This window comes from Herpailurus yagouaroundi, unplaced genomic scaffold (assembly GCF_014898765.1).
Source record: "Herpailurus yagouaroundi ecotype Mexico unplaced genomic scaffold, PumYag 221, whole genome shotgun sequence".
NCBI lineage: Eukaryota > Metazoa > Chordata > Mammalia > Carnivora > Felidae > Herpailurus > Herpailurus yagouaroundi.
This window is the reverse complement of record NW_024412452.1, coordinates 4477359-4501716: the sequence shown is the minus strand read 5'-3', so window position 1 is coordinate 4501716 and position 24358 is coordinate 4477359. Positions and strand designations below refer to the sequence as shown.

General features: G+C 39.5%; 1 protein-coding gene across 5 annotated transcripts in view; it reads left to right on the top strand.

Moving 5' to 3' along the window:
* CTNNA2 (catenin alpha 2) overlaps positions 1-24358 on the top strand; it is a 1118632-nt gene that overhangs the window by 848667 nt on the left and 245607 nt on the right. The window lies entirely within an intron of this gene.

The following is a 24358-nucleotide window of genomic DNA, read 5'->3' as shown; positions in this document are numbered from 1 at the left end:
TTTTCCAGATCCAGATATGCAAAGAGCCAGGTTCTCATTTCTGCTGGTTCTTAGATATCACGACTCCAAAGCAGAATGCTAATGGTTAATGAAAAACACAACTCTTAATATGATGGGCTAATTAAGATCTCTGACCCTGTGTATTCCATTTGGTGACACAAATCACCAGGGGAATGTTTGCTTATCAGGTGGTTCAGAAGCAGGGAACCAAAGCAAGGAAAGCTAGTTGGATGATTTGAATGGCTAATGGTATCATTAGTCCGATGGGTCTATTTTTGGGTGTGAAAAAAATCTCTGGTCAGGGCCCCATTTCATCTTGTAAGTGCTATAGCAACACTAGTAACCCTATGGTCTTGTAACCCTTATTTTGTTTCCATGGTGAGCCCCACTTTCTTTGGTAGTGTTCTTTCTCTAGAAGACTTAAACCATCCATCAAGTTACAATGAAATCCCTATTTGATTTCTGCCTGAGAGGCATCCTGTGTCCTGCTGGTAGCTTTTGCATCTATCCATCTCATTCATTTAGTGTTGACTGTGTTCCTCAGCTAGAACCAACCAGTTCCCTGAGTCAACAACACTCTTACTTTCTGCATCTGGAACAGCTAGACCGGCCTGGCTGCATCTAGCAGTCCCTGCTATTATATGTCAAGTACAGAAAACATTAGCCAGGTACCTAAGCAAAAATGACCAAGGAACATGTTGGAAGTGGTTTGAATGGGAGAAAGAAACCCCTTCTAATTACTATTGGGGAGCTTCTTCACTCTCTTCGGGTTATCACCTGTAGGGATAAACATGCTTGAGCTAATGTTCTCCAGAAAAATCACAATTAGTTCTCGAATATGAAGACTCTAGTCTGTCCAACTAACAAGTCCTTGTGGGGAAGCATTTCCTTATTTTACCTTAAAATGAGAGAGAATAAAACATGTCTTATACCAAATGGATATTGGCTAGATTTGTCTCTTTGCCCTCTTAGACCATTTCTCCATACAAATCCCCCATATGATATGAAATGATATGGGTAGTAGGAATTGGGACTGGAGTTAATGGAAAACACTGAATCAGGTGTCCAGAGCCCAGAGTTTTACTTCTAGCTCTGCCACTGAACTAGCTGTGTGAGTATGGATTTGCCATCTCTTGGTTGTCTTTTCTTATATATAAAAGTAGGGAGTCAGAATAGATCTGTAAGCTATCTATAAGCTGCATGAGATTGAATGAGTCCAGAGGAAATCTGCATTTATTTCCTATGCCAGATGTCCTAATGCTGGATAGTAACAGATTTTGAAGCATTAGGAGCATATCTCATCTAGGGCCTGCCTTTGATTGTCAATCAGGCAAAATATATGAACTGAGTCTTCTCACCTCCTCAATCTCTTGGTTTTAGTAGAGACCATTCTTTTACATTCAGGAGCGAGCACCCTCAGCCCTCTGAGCTCATGGACCTATCAGAAACTTTATTTGTCTTATTAGGAAGGAGTGGGTAAAGCAATTTTTACCCTGGTGTTAATATTCTCAGAAAAGGATTTACTGGTTTTAACTGAGGGTAGTAGTGAAATTTGAAGGTGGAATTTATGGGAGAACTTGAAATGTTTTGGTGACAAGTTTCTTGGAGAGCTTCTTTTAGGATGGCAGTAGAAGGAGTATGTCATCCTTTGAAATCATTCTGTGTGCAAAAGAATTGTTTTTCTGTTCACCTTTCCAAAGATTGAGATGAATAAGGGTAAAGAAAATTGTTTCAGGATATTAAGATCCAAAAGTTATGGCATAGTTTCACACCAAACCCCTGAATTTGGTTCAAACATCTTTCCCTTTCCCAATTTGCCTTTCTAGATCTAAGGTGGTTCCCATCTGTCAGTTCTATCCCTATCCATATGTTGGGATATTTTTGACTTTCTTTCCATCTCTTCTGTTTCTCCATGTACACCTGTAGTGGTACAAAAGCAGAAGCCACCTAGCACTTATGCAAATGGAACGTGCAACTACTCTGATTAGCATGTCTCAGGTAGACCTTTATCTTAGATTTGGATATCTAATTAATTGGATTAACAAGGTTTTATCTGAGTGCCTGATAGCAGCTAGCTAGTGTGACTGTGAATGCTAGTGGTTCAAATGCATATCTCCCTGTGGCTGAAACACTCTCTGTTATTTCCATTAGTGACAAGTCTTGTTAGAAGAGATTTTAAATGGGAACCCTCAATTATTCATGCCCACTTCCTTGTACACATGAAATCCTTTATATAATAATTAGGGCAATCAAATCACAATGGGAAAAACAAGTTGAAAGCAAAGAAAAATATTTCGAGTGACTTTCATTAAGTTTCCACCCTTTCAGTTTACTGTCTCTTCCTCATAGGTCTAAGATTGGTGACCCTGGAGTCTTACAAAGTTCTGCTCACCAAATTACAAAGAAATAAAGTCGATCATGATCATTATTTTGAACTTCCCTAATTAAAAAAAAAAATAGACTTAAACTTGTAGATACTTGAAAAAAATCAAGAGTAATTGAATAAAAAGGATTTCTGCTTAAGTAGGATTTTCAAGTAAGTGGATCCCCTTCCTTTAGCAGTATATCCCAAAGAAATGTGGAGTCATAAATTATGAAAAAGGTTGCAGGAACCCAAAGGTGTTATTTAACATTGATTGGCCTAAAACCATCTTGCCAATGAAACCCATGAGAGTGGGCAGTGCTAGAGCAGAATCCTCTTAAGGGTATTTTGTTTGGAATTAAAAATGGATTTAGGGGAATATAACTGCCAGCTTCAAGCATTATGTTTTAATTTTAGAGCTTCAGGCACAGTATGCCCATGTCTGAGCTATTGTCCCTGCTGTGATTCTGGAATCAGACCATTATAAAAACAAAAAGTTTTGGCTGACTCTCTGCTTGGGTACCTAGTAGCCCACATGGTCTCCCCATTCCTTAGAGAGGACTCAGTCTGTGTCTGCCAGGGGCTCCTTGAAGTCCTCCTTCTATGTGCCACCTGTGAACTATTCTAGGCAGGGTCTCTCAGTTTTCTACAAGCTTATAGGGAAGATGGTCTATCCTGGTTATTATTTTGGTCCTGTTATTAGTCTTTTTTTTTTCCAAGTTGATAAGCAAATCAGGACCCAAATGCTTCCCGATGAGAAGCTAATAAATAATAATCATAACAAGTCAGGGTGTTGCTAAACTTAGCAACTCTCTCATTCCCAAAACTAATCAAGGGCCTAATTCTTATCTCTTCACCCTTAATAGCCATCACAGTAATTCCTGCAATGAGATTCAGGAGGTGCCAATTTGACAAAAGCATCAATTTTGCTGTTAGAATCAAAACACTTTCAACTAACAACAAACATCAGGTATAGAATGCTTTTACATTGGGTTGAAGACTTAATAGAATAGATTATGTAATAGAGGATTTAAAAACAAGCAGAAAATGTCACTGGTGGTATGTTTAAAGGTGTATCTGTCAAGACCCAGTCTCCAGAGAGAACTTAAACAAGAAATATGAGTAAAGGTGGGCAATGATCAGCAACTGCTTCTACATTCACTGCCTACAAAATAAAAATTTAGAGCCAACATGTATTCAGTTCACACAATGTGCCAGGCACTGTTCTAAGTTCTCTCCATAAATCGACCACATTTAACCCTCATACCAGCTCTATGAACTAGAAGAAACCTCATCATGCCCATTTTACAAATGAGGACATTAAGTGAAGAAGTACACCCATGGCCACGTGGAGTCTGGATACGTAGAGGTTTTAGCAGGCAGTCTGGCTGGAGGGTCTTTGCTCATAACCCATCCCCCTCCTGCCCCTCCATAGAACCAGCATATGCAGTTGGGTTGCCCATATTCTAATCTCTTGTGGGGGTCACAGTTGGGAAAGAAGGTTCACATAAATATGTAAAGGTGCTTTGTGGTTTCCAACAGCACCTTTACCATTTCAGGGTTTGGGATGGGTTACATGTACATACTGCAGACAGAACAAAACAATCTGTGGTGAATGTCAAGAATATGGTTCTTAGTTGTGTCATGATATTGTCGCTCAGGTTTCCAGCTGTTATGATTCATTGGGTCCTCTTTTGAAAAAAGTGCTATTATGTTTAGGTAGCTGGCTTCTCAAAGTGTGAATTATAGATTTTGCAAAACATTTACAGAAAAAAGGAATTTTAAAGCATTCAATTCTTTTTCTCACATCTGCTCATGATGGGGCCAATTATTTTTAGTCGTTGTAAGAAAACATTTTAAAATCATTTATCTGAAGACTTAAATCTGCTCTTCCTCATAAGGACAGGAGGCTATCTATATGGCTACAATAAAAATAAAAAATAAATAAATAAAATAACAAAATAAAATAAAATATTGATTTCCTCCAAATGGTGAAGTTTGTGTTCTTCACACTTTCAGAGCTATGTCAGAGCTAATAATCCCTAGAATTTGTTCCCAAGGTGAGATTGCCTTGCTGCTGTAGAAATATGGAGACCAGGAAATGATTATATAGAGATTGGGATTTGAATATGGAACATAAACAACTCAGAGACAGCTGAACACAAATTGCATCAGAAGCACCAAAGATCAGAATCAAAATGGCAAGGAGGAGGACAGAGGTGGGAGAGGGCTCAAGAGCACTATCAAAGGCCATCCTTTGGACATACTTCTTGAAGATGGGTTATATATTCAAGCTACCTCTATCATGGGAAAATCCTTATATGATAGCCCTGAATGTCAGAGCACCACATACTTATTTATCTCCTGGAAAATACTCATTAGGAAAAGTTTAAAGTACATTATTTCATCAGTTGGAAACATTTCTTAAAATATTACTCTGGGAAAGCTCTTCCTTCATGAAGACAATGTTCAAGTCATAAAGCAATTTAATTTATTCCTCTAAGCCAGAATATAGTTGATTATTCACACATTAACACAGCCTTATGTGGACACCAACCAAGCTTGACCTCTCCCTCACTAGCAAGTCTAGATCATAGAAAGAATACAGTAGCTTGATCAACATTGAATAATCACAAAACACAATATACTGAGCGGAGGGATCTATAACTTATGTTTAAATAGGGAAATGCTCAATTAAGTGGAAACTCAGCTACTGATTTGTTCCCTTCTGCTAATTTCTCTAGGCCCTGGACTTCAAGGAAAAGTGGGAAAGGGAAGGATAAATAGCAATGATTGAGTCCCAAAACACATTCAAGATAATATCTGCATTTGGTCCAGTCTCTGACATCTTCTCTTCTAAGCAACGAGAATGGCATTAAAAGTCTTGACCCGAGGGGCTCCAGGGCAGTTGAGCATCTACTCTTGATTTCAGCTCAGGTCATGATCTCACGGTTCGTGTGGGGCTGTGTGCTAATAGTGTGGAGCCTGCTCCAGATTCTCTGTCTCCTTCTCTCTGCCCCTCCCCTGCTCTCTCTCTTTCAGAAAACCAAAACAAACAAACAAAAAAAGAATCTTGATCCTGACACTGGACAATCTACTATAGGATTATAATAAAATTCTATCATATTGTTTAGGATGGAATTCCTCAGCAGGAAAATTTGGACGATTTTCAATAATGATGATTTAAACAGCAAGGTTTTGTTGTTGTTGTTGTTGTTTTGTTTGTTTTTTTGTTTGTTTGTTTGTTTGTTTTTTGGTCAGAATGTCATTTTAGCTTACCAGAACATTCATTTCAGAACACTCATCTCAATTAAATGAAGTTGGCCCATATTCATTGTTGGAGAATATGTTTAGGCTGGGGTTTCTTATCCAAAGCTGTCACTGAAAGGAAGATAATTTTAAAGTGTGTTGCACAAGAGTTTGCCACTATGGCCTGAAATTGAAGGGTTTCTAGAGCTGATGATAGCAGCTAATCGCCTTGATTCTAACTGAACTGAACTTGAATCTATCTAATTCTAACATTGTAGCCAGTTTGTGGTCAAACATATCTGTTCCGTTTGACCCCTCCCTGCTGAGGTTATTTTTTATTACCTGAAATGGCTTCTGGTATCAGTTTTCCCAGGGGAAATTTCCATCAGGACAGCTGATATTTCTTTATCTCCCCATTTCCCAAGGAGGCTGGATACATATGAAATTTAGAAAGTGAGTCATCTTCCTACAGCCTCTGCCTTTCCTGCTGTCACCACTAGCCCTGGTAGCAGCCCGTTTGCCCCAGGATCTCGTCACATCGTGCCTTCCTGGCTCCCACGAATGTCACTAATGATGGCTGGGGGAATTCATCAGTCCTCTTTGCGTGGGTAGAAAATTGTGAAGAGGTTGTGCTTATAATGACCATCTATTTAATTTATATGCCCTTGACCAGTCTTTGTCCTTCTTGGCTGAATGAAGTTTCCAGGATACCTGAAAGCCAAATCCTCACCCCAACCCAACCCTACACAATTGTGTGCTTCCCACTGTGATCAACTTTCCAAGAGGATTACAGCCCTGTACAGCTCCTCCCATTATCATTCCTTAAATCCTCATCAGTCGTTCAGTCCAGTGGATTCCAACTCCTACATAATGTCCAGTCCATTCCTTCCTATCCACTCCTATTGGCACTGCTTAATTCATTTTTATAGAAATGATGGTCACATCCACTGATATTCACAACCACTCTCCCCTACCCCAGCCTCCCTGGCTTCAGCTCACTGTGGCTTCAGCAATTTAAGTCAGCATTCACACATCCTCATGCTTTTACACTGGCTTCTGCCTGGAATGCCCCATCTTCCTCTTCTTTTTTTTACCCCCCAAGGAAATTCACGTTGTTTTTTTTTTTTTTTTTCTGAATGCTCCCTCTCCCTCTTTTTTTTTTTTTTTTTTCTTCCAGGAAAATTCACAATTTTTCCTACAAGGCTTAGCTTAAATGTCACCTTATCATCACAACCTTATCTAATTCCTATAAACAGGGTTGATCCAGTAGGCTCCTGGAGCATTTTAAAATACTCTTATTATGATACTTTTTATAGTAGATTTAAGTTGTTTATGTGACTTTGCCTATTTCCAAGTGTTACTATTTTTTTTTTTTTTTTGACTCTTCAGGACATATCCTAAGGGCCAAAATAAAGTCAGCTTACACTGCACAGGGTTGAAAGAAGGAAGAATCCCCTGTATGTAGCCATGGCACCCAACAGACATCACAGTCATCAACTTCCCTCCATTCTACACTCTCATGTCTCTGGTTCCATTGTTTTAAGAACTAGATTTGTTTAAAAGTCCACTTACACTGTGATAATAATGGGTATTTCCAGTTTAAGAGAGAACTTCTATGCCTCAACCCACAAGTTTTCTGTTGCTGGGCTGGCTTTAGAAAAGCCGGCTCAAGAACCTTCTGAAATGCAAATATACAGCTCCATCTTGGAAGATTCTAATTTCATGTACATAGGGTGGCACGTTACACTCTGTGTAGTAAGCTTTCCAGACAACCTGTGATGTTCTAGCAGGTTTGATTTCCTCCACCTTTGTTTCTAAGAGTGGGGATACTCAGACCTCATTGAAGTCTGTTGTGGGTGTGTCTGAGGACTGTGAAACCCTCCAACTTCTCTCTAATCCTCTGCTAGAGCCTCTGCTAGACCTCCCCACTTCACGGATACAATATCTGTTTAGAGGGAAGGAGAATCCATGCTTGATCCCTCTTTCCCCATGGACCAAGATTAGAACTGGCTGATCTGATTGCTCACTGTGCTGTGCGCGGGGTCAAGACAAAATGAGGCAAATGAGGCAGTACCTTAGGTAGAAAATTTTAGGGAACTCCAAAATCTCAGTAACCAAGATAAATAATATTCTTACACAGTATTTTAGGAAATAGAAATTAATGCCAGAAAATCCACGATGAGCAAATTATAAACGTTGTAAATAAAGGTAGGATCAGTAACAGAAGCTGGAAAAAACCAACAGTACTGATCCTGTCTTTATTTACAGTGCTGCTATTTTGTTTATGATGGGTGAGTCTTTCCTTAGTCTTGGCTCTGCACCAGAGTTTCTATCTATTAAAGTCTTTACTGCACCTGCTATATGAGAAAATTCTCCCCAAAAGTCTCAATGTCAGTTGGTTTTCTTTTTTTCCCCTACATTAGTGGCAAAAGGGCTGACTTTTAAATTTTATGAGATGACACCTTGGACTCCAGATTTGAAGACCTGTTTGAATTGTGGTGTCTTTTAGGTTGTCTTGCTCCAAATGCATTTCTTCTCAATATTTATCACAGTGACATGGGCTTTTTATGGCACTCTGAAGTGCTTCAGAGAAAATGGAGAGCATTTTAATACTGCTGATTTACTCTTTCAGGTCTACAGTAATTTCCTTACTGCCTAATTATAAGGCTCAGTTTAATTTACTCTACACATAATGTTTACTGATGCACATATGGTGCCACATTTCAGGAGACTGTACCCAGAACAGGTATTTTTGTCAGGCTTGGAGCATGGAAATTTTCCTTCATTTACAGAAAAAAAAAAAAAAAAGGCTAAGAAATTAATTGTCTCAACAGAAAATGTCCCCCACAGACAGAGACAGAGAGAGAGACAGAGAGAGAAATCACATCTACCTTTATGAAAAAAGTAGTCTCTTTAAATGCTTATTTTAAAAGCTGAATAATGATTATGTATCACATATGTACAAAGATTTGTAGTTACCCACAAAATTGGGAGGTAGGGATTGGGAAAAAGGAGAGACAGGAAAGAAAAGCAGTAACATCTTCTGGGCTCATTTCTCAACTATCTCTGAAAAAGGAAATACGGATTCAGAGACTCTTAGAGGTAAAAGGGTTTTTCCTAGGGCAAAAAATTCTTTATTTGGCCTCCTTAAGACCCCTCCATCAGCTTCCAATTTAGAGATGGGAACTTATCCCTTAACCTAGCAATTTTAGTTGTTAGAAATTGAGTTAAGATCAGTGATTTTGTAATTATCATTAATGTTGTGTGTGTGTGTATGTGTGTGTGTGTGTGTGTGTGTGTGTGTGCTTTTGTTTTTGTTTTTCCAAAATGGATGGTGTTTGTTTGCTTTTACCTTGCCTACGTTTGGGGCCCAGATAAAAGCTTCAGTAAAGAAGTCTATTTAGAGTTCTAAAGACCCACACAGAATGACTATTATTGCACATGAATCCCTGGCTTCCCAATCAGGCTTGTCTTCCCATAGCTCTAAGTGCTAAGAATGGATACACTTAGGGACTGAATAGCTAATGCTGTCTTGTCACTGACATACCTGAAATTACCAACTCTCTTGGGACCCATTCCTCCCATTTGTACCTGGTTATGTGCAAAGGCCAGAAAAGCAGACTTGCCCACTGAAAATGTGTGATATTTGTTTAGTGGCTATTCTTTTCTTAATACTTTATCTACTATCCCTACAACAGTTCTTTGGAGGGGGCATTACTGTCAAAGGATTTTTTTTTTTCAGAGTAAACTATTGAAGTCCCAGCAATAAAATTAAATTTCTTACTGGTACAGAACTCTTACTTTAGAAAATCCAAGTGGGCCAACTTTGAAGCATTTCCTTTTAATGACTATAGTTGTCAAAGTAGATACAATTTCATCTTAGTTTATAGCTTTTATTAAAATTCCCTTAATAGGATGAGTGTCAGGTAAATAGTAACTAGTCATGAATTTTGAGATTTTCAATAATAATCATAATAATAGGCTTCCTAATATAATCACCACTTTTTTTTCCCTTTAACCATCCATATCCATGTCCAGCCCAATGCAAGAACCTGAACCATGAATGAAATTCTGATAATTATTTTTCTAATTAATTATAAGGAAGGGAAGAAAGTAAAGGACTTTCACTTTTTCTAGGGGATATCTGATTAAATGCAGATCGGGAGACAGGCAGATCTGCCTGGTATATTCAGTGGGAAACAATTGAATGGATTAAGTCCTGGTGTTCCAAGATTAAAGGAGAACCATTTGTTCTGAGGACTTGGGTGTTAGGAAGAGATTTTCCATCTGACCCAACCATACGTGTTTGGCAAAAGTTTGTATGAATAACCACTCTTAGCCCCTCCTTTCCCATTCCACAGTTCCCCAGTTTGTCACTGAGTATACCAATCCTGTTAACTATTAAGGGTGGGACTTCTATATTTTTATTTGATTCTTTCAATTTCAGCAAGGATTAGACTACCTTAAATAGCTGTACTCTAAATTGCAACAGGTGTAAAGGGGGTGACTAAAAAGCTGTAAAGCACCTTTGGTCATGGGCAAGGTGGGAGGTCTGGGTGGTTGAGCAGGGAGAGGGAGGGCACAGAGTTGCAGGGGCAGGAAGCAGTCATCACTAATGAAGCATGCCTGACTGAGAAGATTTCTCTCAGCCCCTCCTTCGAAATCCTCAGGCTTAGATCAATGTGGCCCTGAGGCTGTATCCATAGTTGCCATAATAACTAGTTGAAAGTGGATCACTTGTGACTGATCAGGTAGTCATTGTGTCTATATATCACCATAGCAACCTGCTTGCCTGGTGCTCTTTGGGTGAATTCTCTGTGTGTTTAGCCAGTCTGTGGAAGTACCCTCAGTGGGGTTTTTTGGCGTTTTTTTTTTTTTTTTTGCCAGATTAGCAAGAAATATCAGAATTTGGAGTTTAGTTCACTATACAGCACCTATGTCAAGCAGGTCAGGCAACCCAACCAGATACCCTCCTAAGTCACAAAATTTGGGGGAAAAGCCAATAACTTCTAAGCTTACATGTAACCTTTCCTTGTCTCAAAGCTTCTGCTAGAAAAGTAATTGCTTAGAGACCATTTGAATAACCTATGTCTTCTAGCAGAGTGTGAGGCAAAGGGAGAAAAACAGTTGACTTGGTCAAATAATACCAGTCATACTGGCCATTTGGGGGCTCTTTGAGACCATCTCTGGTCTCCTCTGTTTCTTAAGCAGGTGGGTCCAGCAAAGGCTCATTCATAGGTAAGCAGTGGGTGAATGGAGCCTGAAGTAGCCAGGGAATTACAGTAGCAGTGCAACAGAATGACATGGTCAGAGTGGGATGCTGTAAGACTGAAATCCATTGACGAAACCATCTAGAACAGGTCTCTGCAAACTACTACCTGTGGCCCAAATCTGGCCCTGTCTGTTTATGTAAATAAAGTTGTATTTTCAGCTCTTGTGTTGCAAAGGCAGTGTTGAGTAATGCCAAAGAAGAGATCAACTGCCTGCAAAGACTAAAATATATACTACCTGTCCCTTCACAGGAAAAGCAGGCCAAACTTTGCGTACGTCTACTTGAGATAAAACAAATGTGGTGTGAGAGCACAGATTTCCCTGAAAACTCAAGGGGCCTTAAATCCAACTCAGCCTCCTGCCTTTCCCTGAAACATCTTTAGCACCAATGTCATTTTATAGGATTTCCACACACTTGGAAATGTGGAGGAATCATTGGGCCTCTGTCTGAAATGAAGTCCCTCTAGGGAAAAATTCAGCAGCTGTTGGAAATGCAATGCTGTGCAATAGTTAAAGACAAGAAGCAAAGAAGTATAGCATATGGTGGCAGAACTCTGGAGAGCGAAGTTAGCTCAGAGGCACACAGTTAGCTATAATTGGAATAGAGCAGAAGAGCATGGTGAGTGGTTTTCCGTTTTAGAAAATGTCATGAGCTCTTTAATGACCACAAATGGTCAGAAGCTTCAGAGGTTCATTTATAAGTAACATCTGAACCAACAAGTAAGGACCCATCATTCCCCTTCCTTTACCCAACAGCGTCTTATTTCCCTTGTCTCCCATCCTCAAGTGAACTGAAGTGGCACTCATGTGATACCCGGAGTGGAAAATGGTGAGTTTTGTCCTGGCTCCTCCCAGGGGCTCTTGTATTTACAATGGGGGATCTTCTGAGACCCACAGGACTTGTGCTGTAAGGTGGAATGTCAGGAAATTTGGATGTGTAGGGCCAGATGATCCTACCTGGTACAACTCGTACTACACTGTGGCAGATATGTAGGATTGACCCCGCCAGAGAGAAATATGGTTTTGGAGAGTTGTTCTCTGTATCTTCCTTGAAACTCTTTAACCGCATGTCTTTTATAGGCTTCTGCTATTAACCTGCCATCAAATCCATCCATTCAGTGATTGTTTTTCCAAATTGCCTATGCAGTTATGGGGGATAGAATGTTTTGAGTAGCATTTTATATGCCTGCTAAGGGTCCTTGATGGATGAACTTATCTGATGCAACTTTTGACTTTCTCACAGTAGATTCAAACAGGTTACACCCATTCAATGCCAGCTAATCAATGACAGATATTAGATACTCAGAATGAAATGTTCAGGTATGTAAATTTAGATCCCCTTTTGTGGTAAACAGTGCTGGAAGGGATATAATACTGGAAGGTGAGTGGTTGACTAGATGTGGGAGTGAAGGACAGAAAACAAGATGACCTTTGTCCAATTGGGATTTGTGAATTTGAATAGCCAGATTTATAAACACATGGACCTTAAGTAAAAAAGCACTAATCTTGTAATCAGAAGACCTGATTCTGGCATTTTCTGGGTACAACCAGTAGACCGTTCTCTTTCCTTATCTATACGACAAATAAAATGATATTCTCCCTATAAACCATATCTCTCACCCCCACCATGACTTTGTAAAGAGGATCACATGAAATAATGTCTAGGAAAGTTCTCTGCAAACTGTAAAAACAAACATGTGCAAGATTATTATTAAAGGTAATAAGCAGCCGGAAACTGAGTAGACTTTCCAAACATGCAGGAAAATCATTCTGCTTTTCAGTTTGGGTTAAGGGATCTGAGCAAAGTAGTTATACGAGAAATGCCTTTTCCACCTTCAACTATGCTACCTAAAATTCCACCTTTTTGAAAAATGCCAAATATTCTGAGCTAACAAAGTGGGTGTTTGAAAGTATGTCTGTCCTGATGGAGGGGAGAAGAAATCCTGAAAGAACCATTAAGTGACAAAAAAATCTTAAGTAATATGATGTGAAGGAAATGTAACAAATTTGGACTCTTAAAGAGTGTTTCTTAGGCCAGGCTCCAACATATTTAATAGGAGGAACTCATGATTACCTCTAAGCAGCATCATTTATGAAGCCAGTCAGGTATGTGTATGGTCAAGTTATCATTATAGCATTATTAGTAAATGGAAATTGAGACAGTAGAGAAGTTTTCAGCAGTGAGAGTGGATGGCTTGTCTTGCTTTTGTCTGGGTCCCTGGCCAAACATAGTGCTTGGTAAACCAGAATTCCTCAAATGCTGGTAGAATGAATAAATGAGTTAACACCAATTACTGAGTAGAGAGATTAGAATAAAGTAAGAAAGAGATAAAGCATATTTTTACCCTCTGTGAACTTATTATTCTTAAAACAGTATTTCTGGTGCCTTGAGCTAATTACATTACTATCTACCCCATTATATTTTTGTGCATTTACTCTGATTTTTTTCCCTTTGGCATAACATTTAAATATCTTTAATAATAGTGTAGCATTTGTGTAGATTTCGCTTTATGGATCCTTTTCTCCCCTCCTTTGAGATCAGAAATTTTCTCATCCTTTTTGAGATTTGAAATGCACAATTGAAGACAAATAACCAAGGGATTTTATTAATTTTTCAAAAATAAACATCTAGAGCCAAGAATATGCATTGAGAAAGGATAGTCTCATCAATAAAGGATTGTTTCCAGTGTTAGAAAAACTGTACACCCACATGCAGAAGAATGAAATTAGACTTATACCATATACAAAAACCAACTCGAAATGAAGTAAAGACTTGAATGAGACCTGAAATCACTAAACTCCTAGAAGAAGAAAAAAAGGGGGGGTAAGCTCTTTGACATTAGTTTTGGCAATGTTTCCTTACATAAAACACCAAAAGCAAAGGCAGAAAAAGCAAAAATTAAAAAAATAAAAAGTGGGACTATATCAAACTAAATAGCTCTACACAGCAAAGAAAACCATCAACAAAATTAAGAGGCAACTACTGACTGGGAGAAAATATTTGCAAAACATATATCTAATAATGAGTTAATAACCAAAATGTATAAAGAAACACATACAACTAAATAGCACACACACAAATTTTATTTTATTTTTTTTTAATTTTTTTTCAACGTTTTTATTTATTTTTTGGGACAGAGAGAGACAGAGCATGAACGGGGGAGGGGCAGAGAGAGAGGGAGACACAGAATCGGAAACAGGCTCCAGGCTCTGAGCCATCAGCCCAGAGCCCGACGCGGGGCTCAAACTCACGGACCATGAGATCGTGACCTGGCTGAAGTCGGACGCTTAACCGACTGCGCCACCCAGGCGCCCCATCACAAATTTTATTTTAAATGGGCAGAGAACCTGAATAGTAATTTTCCCAAAGAAAACATTTAAATGACCATAAGTATATGAAAAAGCGCTCAGCATAACTAATCATCAGGGAAATGCAAATAAAAACCAAAATAAGATATTACCTCATACCTGTTAGAATGACTGTCACTAATAAGACATGAGATAACAAATATTGGTGAGGACATGGAGAAAGGGCAACCCTTGTACACTGTTTGTGGGAATGTAATATTGGTGTGCCCACTTTGGAAACCAGTATGGAGCTTCCTCAAAAAATTAAAGACAGAATTGCCATAAGATACAGTAATTTCACTTCTGAGTATACAATTGACCCTTGAGCAACATGAGTTTGAACTGCACAGGTCCACTTATATGTGAATTTTTTGTTTTGATAATACATTATAGTATGATACTATAAATGTGTTTTCCTTATGATTTTCTTAATAACATTTTCTTTTATCTGGCTTCATTGTAAGAATACAGAATATAATGCATATAACATACGAAATATGTGTTAACCAACTATTTATAGTATTAGTAAAGTCTCTGGTTAATAGTAGGCTATTAGTGGTTAAGTTTTGAGTGAGTCAAAAGTTACATGTGGAATTTTTAAGTTTTTATTTTAATACCAATTAGTTAACATACAGTGTTATTTTAGTTTCAGGTGTACAATATAGTGACTCAACACTTCCCTACATCACCCTCTGCTCATCATGACAAGAACCCTCCTTAATCCCCATCATCTATTTAATCCATCCCTCTACCCACCTCCCCTCTGGTAACCATCAGTTTGTTCTCTGTAGTTAAGAGTCTGTTTTTTGATATGCCTCTTTCTCTCTCTCTCTTTTTTCCCCATTTGCTCATTTGCTTTGTTTCTTAGATTCACATATGAGTGAAATCATATGGTATTTATCTTTCTCTGACTAACTTATTTCACTTAGCATTATACTCGCTACCTTATCCGTGTTGTTGCACGTGGGAAGATTTCATTCTTTTTATGGCTGAGCAATATTTCACTGAAAAGTTATATGTGGATTTTGACTGCCTGGAATGTTAGCGCACTTAACCTCCCCTCCCACTTCACCCCTGTTGTTCAAGGGTCAACTGTATATCCTAAGGAAATGCAAACAGGACATTGAAGAGATAACTGCATTCCCATGTTCACTGCAGCATTATTCATAGTAGCCAGGATGTGGAAACAACCTCAGTGTTTATCAGTAGATGAACTGGGAAAGGTATAGAAACAAAGAAATATTATTCAGCCATGAGAAAAAAGGCAATCCTGCCCTTTATAACACGGATGGGCTTTGAGAGCATTATGCTAAATGAAATAAGCTGAACAGAGAAAGACAAATACTTCATGTTATCAATTATATGTGGAACCTTAAAAAAAAGTGTAACTCATAAAAGCAAAGTAGAAAAGTGGTTGCCAGGGGTTTGGGGGTAGGGGAAATAGGGAAGGATTGGTCAAAGGGTATAAGTGTTCACTATAAGGTGAATAAGGCCTGAGGATCTAATGTAAAACATGACTATAGTTGATAACGCTATATTGTAAGATTAAAATTTGCTGAGAGTAGAGTTTTGTCTCACATACACACAAAAAAAGAGTATATGCAGTAATTGGTATATTAATAAATTAGATGGGGTAGGATCCTTTCACAATGTTTATGCATATGATGTATACTTTATAATTTTTTTAATGTTTATTTATTTATTTATTTAATATTTATTTTTGAGAGACAGAGACAGAGCATGAGCAGGGAAGGTGCAGAGAAAGAAGGAGATGCAGAATCTGAAGCAGGCTCCACGCTCTGAGCTGTCAGCACAGAGCCAGACATGTGGCTGGAACTCACAAACTGTGAGATCATGACCTGAGCTGAAGTCGGACACAGTCAACTGAGCCACTCAGACACCACTAAATGTTAATTTATTTTAGAGAGGGAGAGAGAGAGAGAGAGAGAAAAGGGAAGAGAGAGGGGAACAGAGGATCTGAAGCGGGCTCTGTGCTGACAGCAGAGAGCTTGATGTGGGGCTTGAACTGGGACATCTCACGAACCATGAGATCACGACCTGAGCCGAAGTCAGATGCTTAACTGACTGAGTCACCTAGTCACTCCAACTTTATTATTTTTTCTTAAAGTTGATTTATTTATTTTGAGAGCAAGAGAGAAAGCACGAGTGTGCATGTACATGTGTGCACAAGTGGGGGAGGGGTCAAGATGCAGAGCCTGAAGCGGGGCTCCTTCCCACAAACTGCAAGATCATGACCTGAGCCAAAATCAAGAGTCCCTCGCTTAACAGACTGAGCCACTCAGGCACCCCATGATGTACACTTTAAATATCTTACAATTTTATTTGTTAGCTATACTTCAATAAAGCTGAAAAAAAAAAAGAATTTGTGTCTATCCATTAAAAAGAATCACACAGATAGCCTCTCATTGGAAATTAAAATTGAACATGTAGTCTTCAAAATCTCATCTGAGTTTAAGTTTCTATGATTCTCATTGGCTGTGGAAAGCCATTTTTTTCTGGTTCTGTCTTTTTCAGGGACTGTTTCATATTCATCAAATGGTTGTGGGTTTTTAGACTTTGTGCAAAACACTTTGCAGTATCTATTTGAAGGTGGCTCAATATACATCATACACTCCTCATATCCCACCCCGTAGGCAGACAATTTCTGGTCATTTGAGACAGTCAATTTTTCCTTTTAAGTTTGTGAGTTACACTGTGTCTATCCTCTCATCGCTTTGTCCTCCCATGAAATAAGGAAGTAGATTGTTAGATTAGGGACCATCCATTGCCTGCATTCCTTTTGGTTTGCTGAGGAAAATGCAGTTATTTACATTGATGAATAGCCGTAATTGGGTAAAATAGACTGGTAGTGCTGAGCTAATACCTTTAAATGTCTTGTCTTATGCAATTAATATTCCCTTGTCACACATACATTTAAACAGTTGGAAGAAAGCCTTGTGTTCTTGACTCCTGTCAGACTTAACAAATGATTTTGTCAAGTCATTCCTTTCTGCCCTGGTTGATTGATAGCTAAATTTTGGTCTTCTAGCTTATGTAAAAAGTGTTAACTATGCCTTTCAGCTTGTAGGCAAGGGCATTTAGACCATTCTAATAGTCAATTTACAGAAGAATTACATTGCCTGTTTACTGGAGGGGTCAAAAAATGTGCCCCTGTTCACCAGGGACACAAATCACAGGGCCCATGAGCTAATGAAGGCAGTATTTATGAGTCCCTGCATTTGCTGGATGATACCAAGTTCAAGGTGCCCCTGGTCGTGGCTGCTGAGGTCTCTGGCTCACAGTTTTGGGTGTGCCTGTGCTCATGGACTATGTAATAGGTAGATATATTTAATATGAATAGGGTTCGATTCTAAAAGTCTTAAGAATGAGAATAAAAACTATCATGCTAGATTGTGACAGTACTAAATTTTATCTGAAGGTTTCGGAGATCTCTCTATAATAAGGCAGATCCCTGCTAACCTCTGCTGCCACCTGGCTTATAGATGTGTATAACATACCATGATTACCATCTCAAAGTATGCGAATCATTTCTGGGAGGAGTCTCACTTCCCTTGTCTTGAGCCTGTGTTGAGAATCTCCCAGTGTACCATTTTAAAACACTTTGACCAAGTTTTGATAAGATAGTTACATAAGACCAAGTAGAACCCATCAATATGTTTTTGAAATAGATACATCTTGAACCATGAGTCCTCCATTTTTTTTTTTTTTTTACAGACTACTAAAGCCCCAGGAAGTCACAGAGTCTCATAGTGAGTATCCAGCAGGTCCCTTTCAGCTCCTGGAGTGGGGATTCATTAGGACTCAGCATCACATCTGCCTCTGGAGGGACCACTGATTCCCTCTTGTGGTGTCCATCTGCCACTGGGTCTGTTCTTCCATTCTCTCCACTGTGGTTTTCTTCTTTGTGCTCTTATTATCTTTGGCAAAGCTTCCAGAAGTCTTTATGCACTTCACTAATTAATCACTAAGCTGGAACACATATGTGCCTGCAATTTTGTACGCTAACATCCTATATACCATTACTTTTGGTTGATAATGTATGCAAAGCTGGCATAATGTAGACATATGAAAGGTTGTGTATATTCATTTATCTCATGGACTCTGAGGCCAGTCTGGGTTCAAATTCTGTCACTGCCACTTATTTATTAGCCATGTGAGTGTGGGCAACTGACTGAATTCTATTGCCTCAATTTCTTCACCTATAAAATGGAGAAAATAGTAGCCAGCTCTTTTCAGAGAAATAAACAAGTTCTTCTAAGCATTCAGAACAGGCTCTGGCACAAAGTAAGCATTAAGTAAAGTTTGTTATTATGAAATATTAACTTCCCCCAATCCTTTACTGCTCTCCTACTCACCACTTTTCCTCCCTGCCCCACTGTGCAGTCTATTTCTGCCTCCTCTGTACCACCTCCACAGGTGCCTTCTGCCACCTCAACTTTGCTTCCTTGTTGGTTGTTTCCATAACATTTTTTTCAAGGCGGGCTGTGTACCTGCTGGACTGAGGCCCCCTGGGGATCCACAATAATCCCAGGACTTCCTTGGTTCCTAGAGCAACATTTCACTGCTTCTTCCACTAAAAGCGATTGCCCTTGCCTATTGTGGAGAGGGAGAAGGAGACTTTAACTTTGTGTGTCCTGGGCAGAAAATGGAACCAACAGAAGGAGTCAAGCCCAACCAAGGATGAGGCCCAACCAACCTTTCCTTATCTAAGTCTCTATGACTTTTCTCTTAAGTACAGCTTTTGAACTGAGGGATTTGTTAAATCTATACAAATAAGAAATTGCAGCTGTGATATTTTTAAGCACAGCCCATGACTGCATAATGGAACATGCAGAGCAGACTACTTTTAATCTAGTGATTTTGGCAAAATAACTGAATTGGAATGATCTGATTGATCAGAAATTTATTTTGATGATGTCTCCCCCAAAAGATGATTAAATGGCCACAAAAACTTATTCTAATTAAATATGTATATTATCTTATCAGTTATCTATTGTCAAAATAGTTCAATATAACATCTCAGTGGCACCCAGTAATAGTATGTGTTTCTCACTAGTTTGGAATGGTGACCTTGGTTGGGCCTTCTCATGTGTCTGGGCTCAGTTGCTCTTGATTGACCTAAGATGGCGTTCATGGAGATGACTGAGGTGACTCAGTTCTATTCAACACTTTTGTTTTCCTTGTTGGGAGATAAGTGGTCTAGCCCAGGCATGACCTTCTCAAGGAAATGACAGAGAATAAGACCAAGCAAGCCTGGTGGCGAATGGGCCTTTCAAGCCCCCACATGCATCATGCTGGCCAACATCTGTTGGCATTAAGCATGTCACAGGGCCCAGCCCAGAGCCAGAGAGGGCAGTCACTACAGAGTTACGTGGCTATGGGCATGCATATGAGGAGTGGTGAATAATTGGGCTCATTAATAAAACAAATCCACTACAATTATTTAAGTTGGCCTCAGTGCTTTTTACTCCATCGAGATATGTTCCAACTTTTATCCTGGTTGCATTAGAACTCCTAGAGGAAAAATCTAGAGGGCAAGAATTGTTTATCTGGCTAAACTAAACCATTATATGTTTGATGTTGGGGCCATGTACACACGTATTGCTAATGATGACAGCTATGCTTTGAATTAATCCAGTAGAGCCTGAATCTGGGGTGGGGATGGGAGTGGGGAGGGATATGGGGAAAAGCATGAAGTCTTATAACTCTTATTTATAAGTATATATTGTTTCTTTTTAGAAGTAATTGGTTCCATTAGGTAAAGAAGCTAGTATCCCAATTAAAATGATTTAGCTTCGTAGAAGATAGTCAGCGCCATCAGGATAATGAAGTGAATGACCAAAGAATTTTGTGTTTCTCTTGTAAAGAAAACAAAATAAAGCAAAAACAGTGATTATTCTCTAAGTGCTCTTCCACAGCATCATAGATATGCCTCTGCTCTCCCCATCTGCCCCACCCCCAGCCCAAACAATGAACAATGCCATCATTACCAGTGGACTGTGTACATTGATGGCACCTTAGCTTATTAAAGTGGCTTTCTGTGGATTACTGCACTGACTGATTACCTTAATTGACCTTCAGCCTGGTTAAAATTTGCCTGACTTAATGAGGCTCAATTTTTCTCAAGCCCCCTAGGCTGGATGGTTCCTGGACCAGACACTTTGTTGCTTTGATTTTTCATTTTTAATAATAGTTACACCCTAAAGCTTAAGGAAATATGGTAAAAATATGTCACTGATCATGAAGAGCCCTCAAGCAGCCACATGCATGGGAATATTTAAAGTTTCAAAGTTTTGAGCCCATTTAAAATTACCCTGTACCCCAAATTTGACCTTGGTTTGTATGGCCTACAAAATTCTAGTGAAGAAGTTAATACTGTTAACAAGCTTTTTATAAATATCTGTCTAAATGACAAGACAGATGTCAAGCAGTGAAATATTTGTTAAATGTTATCAGCCCAACCTAGACACTTGGATGTTAACTTTTATTTCTAAAAGTCAGGATGGCAGTGGATTGCTCAAACATGCATAAACAATTCTTCCTAAAGACTAGAATGCAAAAAGATGTAAATTGTGGGGAAATTTCAGCAAAGAAAACTTTCACACTACAGGAAAAATAGGATTGATTAGTATTAGCTACCTGTGCTGAGGAAGATTATGAAATAGTATTTGAGCTCAGCATAAAAGAATGCTGTGATTGATTAGTCACGTCTGGTATAGGCATAGAAAGGAAATGTAGCATACTTCCTATTCCTGTCCTAGTTCATAGTTTCTGATCTTGTTCCTTGTAAATAACCCTGCACCTTTAATTATTTCCTTTAATTGTTTCTATTTTTTACACCTTCTGCTCATGCTTGAGTAATTGCATTATTATTCTACCAGATCTTTTCTTTATTGGCCATATTTGTGTTTTTGAGTCAGCCTCTGAATTCCTTTCCTGTGTTTGGGGAACTCCTCATTATATGAATTTTTGGATAAGAAGCCAAAGGCCAGTATCCTTCTTGCACAAACACTTTTCCCCAACACCTTCTTTCTTTACCATTGCAATTAGGTAAGGGTGTTGGCACATGACCCAGGATTCAAGTCTGTATTTCACCCAGATAAAAATCAGGTGCATCTGCCTAAGACTTTGACTCAAAAGCTAATGACACAAAGGCACAAGGTATACTAACATTTCTGAGTTCTGTCCCTTCTTTGAACTAGTGGAATGGGCTTTCCGCTTGAATCTGCCATAATTAGTTTCTAATGTTTGCAACTAAGAGCTTGACTGATACAATAGGTCTTCCAAGGCAGTGCTCCTCAAATTTTATTGTACTTAGGAATCATGTAGGCATCTTATTAAAATGAAGATTCTGATTGAAATGCAGGTATGGGATGGGGCCTAAGGTTTGCATTTCTCCCATGAATTGACAGTTATGCTGGCCTGTGGTCTACCCTTTAAGTAGGAGGGGACTGAGAAAGGAATGGAAGCCTTAAACATGGCAGAGTTAGCAGGAAAAAGAGAAAAGAAAGAAAAAAAAAAGAAATCTCTTTCAATGTGTTCTAGTTAAGATAGGGCAGACCAACTAATAAACTTCAAACTGAGGGGAGGAGTCAACATGGCTGAGAAGTAGGGGGACCTGAAGTTCCCTTATCTCTCAAACACAGCAGTATTTAGGCCAGAAGCCTTGGAATTCCAGGAATCTGGGCTACAGAGTGACAGAAACATTTCCAAGGGCCCATGGAGACAGCTTGGCAGGATAGAGGTGCATGCTTGCAAATTGGGAGAAATAAAATAGGCAGCATAGGCACAGACCCAGGGGGGGAATCCCCTTCCACAGAGAGACAAAAGGAAGAGAAAGAGAGGCTGTGAAAATGTGGGATTGTGTTTGGACAAGAGAAAACCTCTCTGGACCACAGACCTGGAATGGAGAAAAATGGAGAGAGTCAGTCTCTAACTTGCAGACAGCCTTAGGAGTGACAATCCAGGGTGGTGTGGCTTTGTCTGGACTGCAGTGCACTGCCCTGTGTGCATGCATTGAGGGGAGAAGGGAGCTAGCTCTGGGCAAGCTCAGAGGCTCACTGGGAGAAAGCATTCCCCTTCCTTGAGTGCTGTGGTAAGAAAGTATACTGCCTCTCCAAGGATAAAAGACCCTGTAGGTGCCAGTCAGAGGCCCTTTGTTGGCTGGGCAGAGATGGCACTACCCCAGAACTGGTGTGGGGTGGAGTGGGATCCTTTAAGACATCAGGGTTTGAATCTCAGCTGAGCGCCTGGGAAGCACAGGAGACTGTGGAGCAAGACAAAGCGGCCCAATCATGCCCGCACAGCACTGTGAGGATAGCCTGAACAGTGTGGTTTGGGGCACCTCGTCCAGGGAGGAGAGACTGAGGTATCACCATTTTTCTCCCCATCACCAACATGGTGGAGCTTCATGGAACAGGATAGTGGGCCCTCAGCAGAGGCACGACCTGCCTGCACCAAACTGTGCCCCTCCATGTCTGGTAACTGTGTGTCCACTAGAGCAAGATTGACACTGACCAACCAGACAGCCCCTCCTCCAGACCAGCACAGCCACCTGTTCCAAGGCACCATCAGCTATCGGTCCAGTGTTTTTGCATTTTCTGATTTGATTCTTGGTCAATTCTTGTTTCTTATACCATCAATAAAAATAAACTCAAAATGGATGAAAGACCTAAATGTGAGACAGGAGACCATCGAAACCCTATAGGAGAAAACAGGAAACAACCTCTTTGACCTCAGCCACAGCAACTTCTTACTTAACACATCTCTGAAGTCAAGAGACATAAAAGCAGAAATGACCTATTGGGACCTCATATATATATATATATATATATGTCTTACCCTTATTTTTTCCTTTCCCTATTCTGGTTGTTGGTTTGTTTAAGCAGACATTTTTAATCTATTCTTTGTACACCTCTTCTATATCTCCTCTTTCTTTATTTTCCTCTCTCTCTCTCTTTCTCTCTGGATTAAGCTGTATAGGTTCTCCAAAACTCTGCCTGGTCATTTTCTCTTTGTTTTCCCCCACTTCTGTCATTTCTCTCTTTGTATGGGATAAGGCTTCTTCCACCCACCCACCCCTTTTTAAATTTTTTCCAGGGTTACTTCAATGAACACATCAAAGCACACCTGGTGGAAGGTCCAAATCACTACTACAAGTAGGGAGATAAAGCAGCCAGAGTCACAACAACAGAGAGCATGAAACACACTCCAAAAACACTTCCTGAAAGGCCAGGCCCCGGACAGTGTATGACTTTTTTTATATATAGTACTACTCGCAGATGCAGGACACATAACAAGCTCTTAATACATGTAAAAGACAGAAGACTAGCCAAAGTGATGAAATGGAAGAATTCTCCTCAAAAGAAATTCCAGGAATAAATGACATCCAGAGAATTGCTCAAAACAGATATAAACAATATATCTGAATAATAATTTAGGGTAATAGTCATAAGACTGACTAATAGCTGGGCTTGAGAAAAGCATAGAAGACAGCAGGGACTCTGAGTAAATTAAGCTATAAATGAGATGCAAAATACACTAGATGCAGTGACAGGAAGGATGGAGGAAGTAGAGGGGAGAATAGGTGAAATAGAAGATAAAATTATGGAAAATGATGTAGCCAAGAAAAATAGAGATAAGAAAACATTGGACCATGAGGGGAGATTTAGAGACCTAAGTGATTTGATGAAACACGGTAATATCTGTATCATAAAAGTTCAAGAAGAAGAAGGGAGAGAGAAAAGGGTAGAATGTTGGTTTGAACAAATTATAGCTGAGAACTTTCCTAATCTGGGGAAGGAAGCAGACATCCAGGTCCAGGAGGTGCAGAGAACTCCCTTCAGATTCAACAAGCACAGGCCATCACCACGGCATATCATAGTGAAACTTGGCAAAATACAAAGATAAAGAGAGAATTCTGAAAGCAGCTAGGGACAAATGGGCCTTAACCTACAAGTCTAGACACATAAGGGTAGCAGCAGACCTCTCCACTAAAACTTGGGAGGCCAGAAGGGAGTGGCAGGAAATATTCAATGTGCTGAATAGGAAAAATATGCAGCCAAGAATCCTTTATCCAGCAAGGCTGCCATTAAGAATAAAAGGAGA